The sequence below is a fragment of the Xiphophorus maculatus genome, chromosome 8, assembly GCF_002775205.1.
Source record: "Xiphophorus maculatus strain JP 163 A chromosome 8, X_maculatus-5.0-male, whole genome shotgun sequence".
NCBI classification, from domain to species: Eukaryota; Metazoa; Chordata; class Actinopteri; order Cyprinodontiformes; family Poeciliidae; genus Xiphophorus; species Xiphophorus maculatus.
In genome coordinates this window covers 15,061,143-15,073,933 of record NC_036450.1, presented here as the reverse complement: position 1 = coordinate 15,073,933, position 12,791 = coordinate 15,061,143, and the positions used below count along the sequence as shown (strand labels likewise).

The window sequence follows — 12,791 nt, the reverse complement described above, 5'->3', positions numbered from 1 at the left end:
TGGTCCATTGCGATGCGTGAACATGATTTGATATGAACCATTCCTTTATAGCTTTGTCAGTAAATGTTTAGAGTTGTTATTCTGCTGGAACCAGAACCTACTCTTTACTCTTAAGTTTTTTTGGGTTTTTTTGCATCTTCTTACAAGTTTCTTTATGCATTGCAATAAATTTTTAGCTTTGATCTACCTCTAATCAACCTTCTGAATAAAAGCATTGCCCAAACAATGACACTCCCATTGCCGTGTGTCTCTGTGGAAATTGTTTATAGAAAATGTAAAGGATTTTTTCCCCCCTCTCATAGCAATTGGTGTGTAGGCCAAAAAGTTAAATTTTTTGTTCAGTCTGAATGTTTGACTTTTATTTGTAAAAAGAAAAATGAAAAAAAGTAATAATTCTTTACGCCTCACTGATATAAGCTACCCTACGTCAGTCTATCATGTTTAATGCAAGTAAGATGGACTGAAGTTTGTAATTTCATTGTGATAAAATGTGTAAAAGTTAAGGAATAGGGATGTTTTTGAAAGACATTTTATGTTACTTTAATAATGCTTACATAGTTAACAAGTTAACAAGGAAAATTTGAAACAATGACTACTTAACTGCACAATTCCCTAAGAAAGTCACTAGACCCAGATTTTAAGGGATATTTGAAGAGTACAGAATCAAAAACAATCCTGTCAGAAACACCAAGCAGTCAGTTTATGGTCACTAAATCACAGATGGAAGATTAGTTTGAAAGTAAGACTGGAATACAGAGGAATAATCCAGCATTTTGGCTGGGAATTTGCATTTCATCTCCACTGAGGATTGGTACTGAGGCCAATTTTTGTTTAATTTTCATTCAGTTTTTTTTTCTTCTTTTGATTCTGTGCTAAAATCCAAAAGGCTAATTATAATCCTTTGAGACTACAGAGACAAATGTGCTTTTTTGTATGAGTTGTCTGTTGTGGAAAACAGTGCATACACCATGTTCCATTCATTTATTTATTTCCCTGTGACCTCAGGGGAAACGCTTAGCACTCAGCATACATCTTTTCACAGCATCTTGGACATTGAAAAAGTTCTGTGAGGGGTGCTTCTTTGTGTGCACAAACGAGTCTGTGCTGGGGTGGATAAACTACGTAAGTGACTGTCAAATTATGTAAGGATGTGGGATATTTCTGCAGTCCTTCCTTTGCACAGTTTGCTCTTTTTTCATTGCCAGGGTTGGCAAGAAGCCTAAGAAATGAATCTGCAGCAGCACACACAAACCCACTCCTTATTTTTGTATCATACAGAGTTAGTTTTGATCTGCCACTATGTTTATTTATTTTTTCACCTTACAGTGTTGTTTCTTCTCTGTTATTGTTTGTCTTTTCAAATCAAATTTTCTTCTTACAGCTTTTTCAGCACATTCTATCTTATTTGACTTTTGATTTTTGGTGTTTTAGCTTCACCTAGATTGTCTTCAGTTTCTCTCATTACATCACTGAATTTACATTAATACATCAAATATCCCTGTAAATTATAAATGATGCTGTCAACAAGCTCTTCTTAATGGGAAACTCTGAAATCACTCACAGCATCTCTCCAAATTAGTGTTGGGCTAACTGGTGAGCTGATAAATAAATGATAGAGTTTGTGTCATTTTTGTTTACTGAATTAGACATAACTTTAAAAAAAAATATGTTAAAACATGCACAAGAAGTCAATTACTTGTTAAAATTTGAAGACAAGCATGGTGTGATATGCGCTGTCTTGTTTATCTGATGTGAAATTTGAGCTGGAAGCAGCTGGTACTTCTCTGTTAGCATAATGTTGCAGCGTTGTGCGCTTTGTGATTGTTCTTTGTAGTCTTAAATAATTAATTTTCTTCCCTATTTCCTGTTTTCCTACACTGATTTCCTTCCTCTTGAGTTGATAAAATATCTTTTATCCTTAGAGACTCACTGTATGCGTTAGCTTTAATCTTCTGTTAACTGTGCAGTTTCTATTGATACACTTATTTAGTAACACTCATGTTCCCATTTCTTATCGATTCCTTTTTTGTCTGTAGATATCTCTTTTTCTTTCTAGCTGCATCTCATGAAATACATTAATAACATGCCAAGTCATGCTGTGTATCGTGCTTGTTTTCTCTTTTTTGGCATGTCACTACATGCTTCTCTCTGTAAAGACATGACACTGTGCCTTGTACTTTTCTTTTTTTTACAATTTGAACCACGTGGGACGTTAGTTTCAAGGCCTCAAATATGCATAAAGCTTAAACCGCCTAACCATTTTCTTGAACATTTCAAAGTTTTACAATTGGCGCACTTTCATTGTTGGTAGAAGAACAGCCTGCTTTTTTTTTTCTTACCTATAAAAGCTGGTCAAAATGTTTTCTTTTTCAGTTAAAATTGAATTAGTTTTTATGTGTTTTTTCACCCCCTTATCTACATGAAAAGAGAATCTTACATTTGATACACCACAGCTGTTATAGTTTCAGGTTGTTCACAAAATGTATAATGCAAAAATGTGCAGCAAGATCTAAGTTATTTTATACAAAATTTAAAGGCATGCAAAAAAAAAAAAAAATTCTGCTAAGATAACAGACACTAATTTTTACAGATAAAATATTTGCATTTAGAAGTTTTTATATCAATTCTTATTTTTATACCTAATTCAGAAAAAAAAAATGTAACTGGCCATGACAAAACTTGGAACAAATCCTCCCCCAGGGCATTTTGAGGTTTTTACAGATTCTGAAAGTGTGGACTCTAAAATTTCTAATTAAGTCAAACACACATTTTAATGCTCTCATATCTTCACTTCACTTTCAGTTTCAAGCTTCCATCATGCTGAGGGAAGTCAGTTTTCATCAGTGCAGGTAGCATAGAGAAGCACAAGTATAACATTTGGTATTATTTGGTTATAATTGTGATATTTGAGTTGACGTGTCAATTCTGCCAAAAAATCTGTACTGTTCTGGTTTATCGCATTATCAAATTGCGTTTGCTGCAGTTTAAAATGCATCTTAAAGTGATGCCAGAATTGGATTTTCTTATATCATTGTGTTTTCCCACAGCATTAGAAGGTAAGGTAGATTTGTAGCAGTAAGACAAGGGTAAAAACTCATGAGAATCAAACATTTTATTTTCAAATTATTTAAATTTCAACTTTGGCTCTAACAACATACCTAAGGAAAACTGAATTTCTGCTCAGGCTTTTTGATTTTTTGTTCCAGATCATGATTATTAGTTGCTCCTTTTCAGCCCCACCTACAAAGCTTTCTGGAGGAACCATTGCAGCCAATTAAATGGGCCTCAGGAAGGTCATCTGCATAGAGTCAGAGACAACTGTAGTCATCCAAAGCATTTAAAAGAGTGCAAATGGTACAGAGTAGAAAATGCATTTATGATATTTTTAAAACCTTGGGGTACTTTGATATCAGTATCTTGCTCATGCCTTCTTTACTGTTAGCAAAAAACCTATTATTGCTTGTCTACAGTGCATTTCTGCAGCAGCTTTTGTTATCTGATTATCAGTCTCGGTGGTTCTCTGCTACTAACTGTTTAGCCTGAAAGATTTGGGAAAATTCCCATGAACAATAAGTCACCTGCTTTATCGCCACTGATATCAGGATCAAATAAATAATCTTTGTTTGCCCTTGCAGCCAACAACAGAACTTTTGACATGCCTTGCTTGTGAGTAAGACATTTTACCAGAAACTCTGAGGAGAAAATATTATCTTTCATGAAGCACTCTTTCTGTTTGCGGCAGGCTTTGTTTATATTAAGTAAATACATTATGTTGACATATGTAGTACCTGTAGGAAAAGTTAGAGTCCTCTTGTGGGAGATAAAAAAGTACAGTTGATGTGCAGTCTGCATACTCTGTTATGCATAAAACATATGTATATATATGATTCACTAAAGGAAAGAAAAAACACTAAGACCATACATGTTTCGCTAAAGCTGAGACTTGATATATTCCGTGCTTTTGCTTGCAAATTCAAATTGCCTCGGCATGCCAAATCTCCACTCGCAGCAAGACACAAGCCATTTTTCTACAATATGTGCTTCTCTCTTCTTTTTTTTTTCCTTCAAGTCAAATTCCCCCATTGACAGAGCCAGTGATACAAAACAAAGTGCTGTAGATATGGTGCAGAGAAGGAACGAGCAGAAGTTGTGTAAGGGAATAGTGTGTGAGCTGCTGTGTTGACATAGCCTGGATCGGTGCCAGCCATCCGTTCTTGCCCTCCGCTTTGACCTCAGTGGAGGAGAGGTGGAGCCTTTTTTTTTTCTGGCAGAAACATGACTCTGGTGGATAAATTACAAAAGAAGATTAAGGCAGACAAAAGATTCACACTGACAAGTCAAGCTGGAAAATTCTGTAGTTATTTTTGTGAGCTTGTGTTTATATGAACGCACACTCTGATGGCACAACACCCAGTCTCTTCTACTGGCTCTATACTTGACTCACCCCCACAACTATGCAAGCAGCTCCAGCTCAGTCACCTAATTGATTCCAGATTTCCCCCTCATCCCTTCACTCTTTCAGGCCTCCTCTTTCTCCTCCTTTCCCTTGTCTTCCCCCTCCTCCTCCTTGCTGTCACCCCAGCTCTTGGTTTTCTCCATCACTCCAGGCCTGCTGGGTCTCACTGCCTTCCATGCACACATTTTTGTTGCTATCATTAAAATATAGTCACATGGTTTTGCATATTAAAATTTGTCAATGTTAAATATCCTTTCACATAGCCATATTTAGGCTAATAATGCAATATTTATGTGCTTGAATTTCAAAGTGCTGTAAGGTTAGTGGTCATATAATTGCTTCTATTTGAGTTTTTTATGTTATGATTTATAAGCTTATCACTTAAGAAGATGCTTAAAAAGATGGAAGCAATACAGATGCCAACTTACAAAAGAAGTAGCAGATCCCTGTGAAACAGAATAAAAATTATACGTGGTTTTCAATATTTTTTACACAAAAAACTTAAAAGTTTGGTACGCATTTATATTCAATCTCCTCCAGAATTATCACACTTTTCAGGTTTTTTGTTGTAAAAGCCATTTTCTTCCACTTTACAATAACTAAATTATGTTACTTTGTCAAAAAAAAAAAAATCCCCAAGACACATTGGTGTTTATAATGGGGCAAAATAAAAGTTTAATCTGTATGAACTAGAAGAGTGACGATACATGAAAACCTAATAATAAAAATGCTTCTCCTGCACGACTAAAGCTTAAACTTGACAGAGAAATGACTGAGTTGTTAGAAACCAGCACCAGAGGTCTTCATTCAGTAAAAGGTACAGTCTCTGCTTCGCCGGTGTTAGATGCTGCTTACTTAACTGACCCAGCTTCTTTTCACAACATGAATCTTGAACCTGGAAACCGTAAATAAAAAGTAACAGCTAAAGGCTAGCTCGTCCTCAAACTTTTATTTCTTCTTTCACAGATTTCCACAGCTTCAGAGAGAAATATCAGGCTCAGTAAGCAAGAGATGGTAAAAAGCAGATCACAAATCTCACATCAGTTGCAGTACATAACAGTTCCACCTGACAAATTGACCCTGGATTTGAGTAATTGGGATAATAAAACCTAACAAGCACATGCAAAGCTAATGGTGCAAAGCAACATACAATATGCCAAATGACATGCTTGCTTTTTCCAGAACATATGAATTATTTATTGTGAGTTAAGTTTGTAATTGATGCATTATGGTTAAATAATTATGACAGTTGTGTGTTTATTCTGATTTAACTTATAAAACAACAGTTCATTTAAAACAGTCATTGCTTGATGTACCTTTTTATGCTCAATATTGGATTGGATAAAATCACATTAGCAGGGATTTTTATGAACATGAAACAAATATTTTATTATCCTGATGAGTTCTGTGTTTTCTTCTGATTTTGTCAAAATTTAAATGTTATTCTCATTTAGTTATAGAAATACAGACAACTTTGACTTTGGAGTTAATCTTTGAATATAAATTTAGAAATACAGATACTTCATGATTTATTTTGTCACCTTACTGTAGGATATTTCATCAATATGAAAACAAGAGAGGTGTGCTGACATTCCAGTGAAAGGCCTATCTTCCTCATAACCTTCTTGACACATTTTATATGAATGCAAATGATGAAAGGTAAATATTTTAAAAATTGTGTGGAAAATTCCACCATTAAAACAAACTAAATTAAAGACAGTCCTCTCGTTTATTTGAAAAAGGAGATGAATTTGTTGCCTGATAAGTTAAGGGATAATTTAGTGTAATCAATTCACAGGATCATTATATTGTATGAATGCTATTTAAATAAAAAGAGGCTCTTCATATTAATTACCTTATCATCTCACTGAATTAAATATGGCTTATTAAAATTACAGTCAAATTGAGCATATGCCATTTTGAATGTCTTGTTGTTTTCTTGTAATTTCTTCTACTATTGGGTGGTTTTCATTAAAACAATGTGACAAAAAATTATTAACATGATAGTAGGAACTATATGACCAGAAGTCTTTAACAATCAGGACAGCCTCAGTTCCACCCAGTCAAAATATGAATAGTGAATCTCCACTTGTGTCTAATGATTACCTCAATAATAATAAAAACATGATCCTTTCCCTCTAAATATATTTTTATGAACAATACAACAAAAGAAGAGGAACGTCCAAAGCAGCTCAGTAGTAGTGCAGCTACGTTAGCTGGGATGTAGCAGTATTTGCATTTGCTTCATTTAGTAACGTTGACACTTCTGAATGGTACAGGTTTGAAAAAGTACACAGTCTTGCACTGGTGTGCATTGTTTCACAGAAATCAATAGGAATGTATTTTTTACTTCTGAGGATGCTAATGTGGATTACCTTTCAGTTCCCTCCAAGTTAGAATTGACAGTTTAGTTTGTGAATATTCAGTGTCTACATTTCTTTGCTCTTTTTCTGTGCATAAATACTCTTAATATAGTGAGGTACTGGTGCTCTGTTTCATTACCCAGACCCTGATGCATGTTATCAGGAGTTAAACCCTATTGTATGTCTTGATTCTCTCCTGAACAGCCTTCCTGCTGTTATTGTGAGGCTCATCGGAGCGCTGCACGTGAAACTGCCCTTTCCTGAGATGTCCCGTTTGCAAACTGCCTAATACTGAATAACCAGAACAGCTGCTCTGTGATTTGGTGATTACCTAAGTCAATAAATGTACAAAAAAGAGGTTGCCAATACATCAACACTTGAAAGCTTTAATAGCATTATTGATGATGTGAAAGGAGAATTACTTTTATTTGTGCTGATTCAAAAACTCTGCAAAATGGTTTCTGGATATATAACAGTCAGCTTTTATGGGCTCTTAGTTTTCCTGTGTGGCATCTTAAGACCTTATCCAGCACCTAAGGGTGTTCTCAAACTACCTATACTCATCAGTTTGACTGTAATAAATGTACTCTGGGCTTTACGCAGCGCAGACAGTTGTGTGGTTATGTGCACAGTTTCTCCTATATATCAGTAGTTTTCTATTCTTAACACATGATTACATTGTACCAATTCAATTACATGGTTAGGATACATCACTTTTAAAAAAGTATTTGCACCCTTACAATTTTTTTTTGGTCACACCTCATAGTCAAACAAATACTATCTGAAATAAGTAACCAGAGTAAATTCAAATGTAGTGTTCAGATGATGGGCTCATTCATTCAGAGAATTACTCTAATTCAGACTGCTGGTTCTGCTCCACAAGCCACTAAATCATGAAATCATTCATGGATAACAATCCAACGACACGGATGGTTATAATCCGTGTTGTCTGATGGTTATAATCCGACAACACGATGCAGACTAATGCATCTCAAAAAGCATCACATCATGTCCTGATTTACAGAAATTTCTGAACATATACGAAACAGTTATTGACGTCTATCACTTTATCTAACCAAAAAGGGTTACAAAACTGTATGTAAAACTGTGGGAGTCCAGTGACCAAAGTGAGAGACATTATACATAATCCAGGAATCACCATCTACCTAAATTACCCCAAGAGATCATTATAATCTCATCCAGGAGATCACTAAGGACTCACCTTGGTTATGCACCAGGGAAGCAATTTGAAGCAGTACAGCAGGTCCACCACTGAATGACACAAGGTGAAAGTCTTGAGGTGGCCTAGTCAAAGTCTGGAATTAAATCTGATTGAGTTACAGAGGCATGGCCTCACACAGGGTCTTCATGCTCAAAAACCCTCCAATCTCCAAAACTTAACCTGTTGAAAACATTGGCCACGCATTACAAACTTCAGATGAAGTTGTTAATACCAAGGTTTATAGGGTAATTACTTTTTAAATAAGCCCTTGTTGTAGTGATGAGCTTTTGTATCCTAATAAACGAGATATCATCCTTTCAAAACTATTTTGTAGTTAATCAGGTTCTCTTTGCAAGATATTAACATTTGTTTGATGATATGAAGCATATAAGCCTGACAAAAACAAAAAGAACAGTCAGTGTTTACACATCAATCATTGAGGCTTTACCAAAGAAATTTATGTTTAGCTTTTACCTTGTAATTGTAAAACTTAGTATTTATTTATTTTAAATATAAATGCAAATATAAATGCGCCTCACTTTCAGACTTAGAAACACCTTTATTGTTCCCTCTGTAATCTAAAAGCTTGTTGAGCAAAATATGAGTACATCCACTTAGGAAATGTATGATTACCATCTTTATTCCTGCTTCCTTGTGTCAATCTTTGCTCTGTTTCGCTTCCCACCCATCTGTGCAACCTTGTGAATGTTTCTCCCTCTTTTTATTGATGAAAGCACAATGAGCAATCACCGAGCCCTCAACGAATAGCTAAAATAGATCAACCTTTGTTCAGACCTGCGGCAGGGCAGCTAATTACTAAAGAAGCATTTTGACAACGAGTGAATTTGCACACACGTCATACTTCCCAGTTCGAGCTGAAGGCATCCCTGCAAAAGACACAACATAACATCACTACGCCTGGTGTTATCGATCTGAGACAAATGAACAAATGAGAGACACAGGGTGGGGGAGTGGAGGAAGGAAACGTGGGGCATGGGGCTTTCATGTGCAAGATAGAGCGTTGTCACAGCTCAACTCTCGCCTTCTCCCCGTCTCAGATCAATACCGTCTTTGTATTTGTTTCCACAGAGTTGAAGCAGTGAGCGGTCACTCTCTCCTGTGGTGTGAGACGGGCACATTCGGGAGATGAGAAGGGAAGAAAGAGGCTGGAGGACAAACATGAGGGAGGTGGAAAGCTGGGGCTAGACCTGGAGAGAAAGAGAGGTGGAAAAGAAATGAAAGAGTGGAAGTGGCGACCCAGTTCCATCACTGCTTGTTTGTGTTTTGAGCGGTGTGGCAGTAAAGAATGTTGTGGCACGAAGATGAGGGGGGAGAAGGTTGTGTGAAGGAAACATGCATCTGTGAGAGCATGACCTCACTCCCATATATCATGCAAAGTCATATATCTGCATGAGAATTCACCTTGGGTGACAGTACTGACTACTGCGCATTAATAAAATGTCAGCTTTTATACTTTACTGCATGTTTATCCCACACAAATTCTCTCTGATCTTTTTGAGTTATCAAAAACATGTGATGGTTAATATCCATCTATTTATCCACCTAAATTTAAACATTTGGCAAAGAATATTTAATCAATAAAACTTTGTCTTTCATACAGCTCTTAAAAACAGGAAACAGAAGAGATCTTACATTAGATACTTGCAGAGGAAACGGTTATCTTTCTGCACTGTGAAGAATGAAAAGTAAAATGTGCACAAATAAATTCAAAGCAAATTTTAGAGGTTTCTAAAAGCAATCACAACAATAATGTCACATATAAAGGAGTACAGAAAACTGGATGCAAAAAAAAAAATAAATCTGTGCAATCGTGGTATTTATGGAAATCAATTCAATTAATTAGCGGTACTTAAAGCCTTAAACATCATTACCAAAGCACATTAATGTTGCTAAGCTTTCATTTTCATAAATCATAAAGTGCTACACTGAAAGAAAACAATTGTGGTAAATGGCTCAATTTATTTTCAATTGGTCTCTGACTTTTATTGAGGATTATTAAATGTCTTTCATTGGTTGAAAGATTTATTGATTAGTAGTTTAAAACCTGATCTGAATCAGTAATAAGATAACGGATGTCATTGTCAGCCATTTTTACAGTGCATGTATTGTCTAAATCATTAGTTTGAACTATTTATAAGTATATTGAGCTTATTTTTGTAAATTATTGACCCTTTTAGCAGCTTTTAATTTGTGTGGCATTTTGTTTTTTTGTAACCCAGGTGTAACCCACAGTATGATCTATCCCTTCCAATTCCGTCTCTCTTCCTCCTTTCCAAACATTTTAAGTCCTGGCACTAAATTACAAAGTCCCAACAGATTTGAGTTCTCAAAACTGTAATCCACCAGCCTCTGAATGACCGTAGGGTGGGTACTAACATTGTCTGTCATTTTGTGCCTTAACATAACTGTTGACTCTGCCTGAAAATGACTAATGGGAATTCCCAGAATGATTATTTCTCTTTACCTGATGTTATCAAAAGGAGAAACTTCCTCTTCCTTTTTAAAGGAAAATTTTCTCCCTGTCCATTGTTACATGCCATTCAATGTATGCTCAGGAGAGGGGCTTTAATCAAAATGAAGATTGAATGCAGTCTGCTGGCTATTGTTTTGTAAACTACCTATTGACTATTGACTTTCTATTAACTTAGCTATAAATGCCCTCAAACTGGTTTTATTTCTGAATTTATTCGTAATTTCACTGAATTCAAACTGGAAAATTGCCATATAGAAAACCAGATTGTATCTAAATTTAAATCTATTTCAGAGATTTTAAATTGGACTAAACCGAGGTGTAATTGAATCTAAAAGACAAAAACACAATCAACTGACCTCAACTGAAGTTGATTAAACACAACAATAATGATCTGGGTTGTATTGAACTGAATTTAATTAAATCAAGTTGAATAAAATAAAACAAGAACTGAAATAAAATTGACAAAGACTGAAATGAATTCAATTCAATTGGACTGAGCTGATTCTGAATAAAATCCAATAGAATTGAACTGAATTGAGTTGAGCTGAATTGGGCTGAATTAATTTGAACTTAATTAAATATAAGTGAATTGTAAATTAGACTGAATTTAATTAAAATGGAGGCACCAATCCTGTCAACATCCAGTTATTGGACAAAGCAGGTAAACACAGATAGTAGATTATTAAACTCATTTAAACAGAAGTAAATTACATGTACTGAAATGAATTAAGCTGAGCTAAACTGAATATTGAGAGTTGATTTGAAGTTCTCACATTTAAAAACAAAATGAGTGCATGAGAAAATGAGCTATTTATTATAATCCCTATGTCATTTAATTAGCATAAATGGAAACCAAAGTCATGAGCAGTCTACTTTGAACTTGAAGTAACATGCATTTGGAATGGGTGATAGTGTGAGAGAATATTTAGTTTTATTTCATGTAACTCCATCTGTGATTAATGATTGATTGGAATGCTATAAAAACCGCCACTGCACTTAGCGGGGCATTTACTGTTTACAGTCTGCTCGTCCCCTGGGCCAACTGCGTTGCTCTTCTGATTAACTGGAAGCAACATCTAAAAATGTGGCAGTTACTAGCTGACTATTGGGAAAAATGTCAGTTTCACGGGGTGTCAGTTTCACACTCATTTGGGATATTACTGCTTTGAAATATCAGACAAATGTTTTATTTCACACTCTATTTTTCTATATATGTAATGATTTTTTTGTGTGCGCAGATGCTCTTGTGGATGCCTGACCTTAATTTCTTGCTACAGCGATTTGTCACACCTTGCATTGATATGGCGCAGTGAGCTGGCTTGCTGACAACTGCGATTTAAGCAGACAAACAGGCAATCTACATTAAATGTGGCTCCTAAAAATATGGTGCTGTCACTTTATTGAGATTGGTGACACGTGCTGAATGCTGCAGGAATTCTGGGGCAAATGTGAAAAGTTTTTTCTTTTTATGGTAGTCTCTTTAAGAATATGGGTTTAGTTTCTTTTTGGGAGGATGTGCTGAAATGATGGAGGGGTGAAGAGTCACTTACATAGATTTAGACTAATGGGGGGTCAGGAGTGTGCCGCCTAGGCTGCCACAAGGAGAGGGAATGAAGATGACTGGTAGAGAGCTGGGAGAGTTGGTGATGAAAAAAAAAAAAGTTTGGTATTTTTTTTTTCAAGAAAAGGAGAAAGAAGGAAGATGTAGAGACAGGGAGAACTAATGAGTTGGATTTTCCAGAGACTTTGCATTCTGCTCATGGTGCTCGCTGTATCTCTCCGCTGTGGAAGAGCTGGCTGGAGCGAGCTTCCTGTCTGAGCCCTGAAGCAGGAGTAAATGAGGGGTGGGTAGGAAAGGGGGTGTTGGAAGCAATAGAACAGAGGAAGGAGGAGAAGGGGAGGAGGGTGAGGGGCGGCAAGGAGGGAGGGAATCCAGTGTTGAAATTGAATGCCAGGGCGCCATGTTCTCACCGCCAGCGTTTCCATGGTTACAGGGTAATTCTGGCGAGTAAGGAAATTTCATTCACTTTGGTATGAGAAGAAGAAGACAAAAACAAAGAGGGGGGTATTAACAATGCAGCAGAGGAATAGAAAGGAATACATAATCAAAAAAAGAAAAAAATAAGGGAGGAGATAAAAAAAGAGGCAGGAGGAAAAAGAGGAAACATCTAGTGGGGTTTGTGCCACCCATCCCCCAGGCGAACTGCCTCTCTGCCTCTCATTCCTTTTTTTTTTTTTGTGTATTTCTGTGATGCT

General features: G+C 36.1%; 1 protein-coding gene across 2 annotated transcripts in view; it reads left to right on the top strand.

Annotated features, from left to right (window-relative positions):
- The window catches only part of med13l (mediator complex subunit 13 like), a 94,386-nt gene that overhangs the window by 46,156 nt on the left and 35,439 nt on the right, over positions 1-12,791 (top strand). The window lies entirely within an intron of this gene.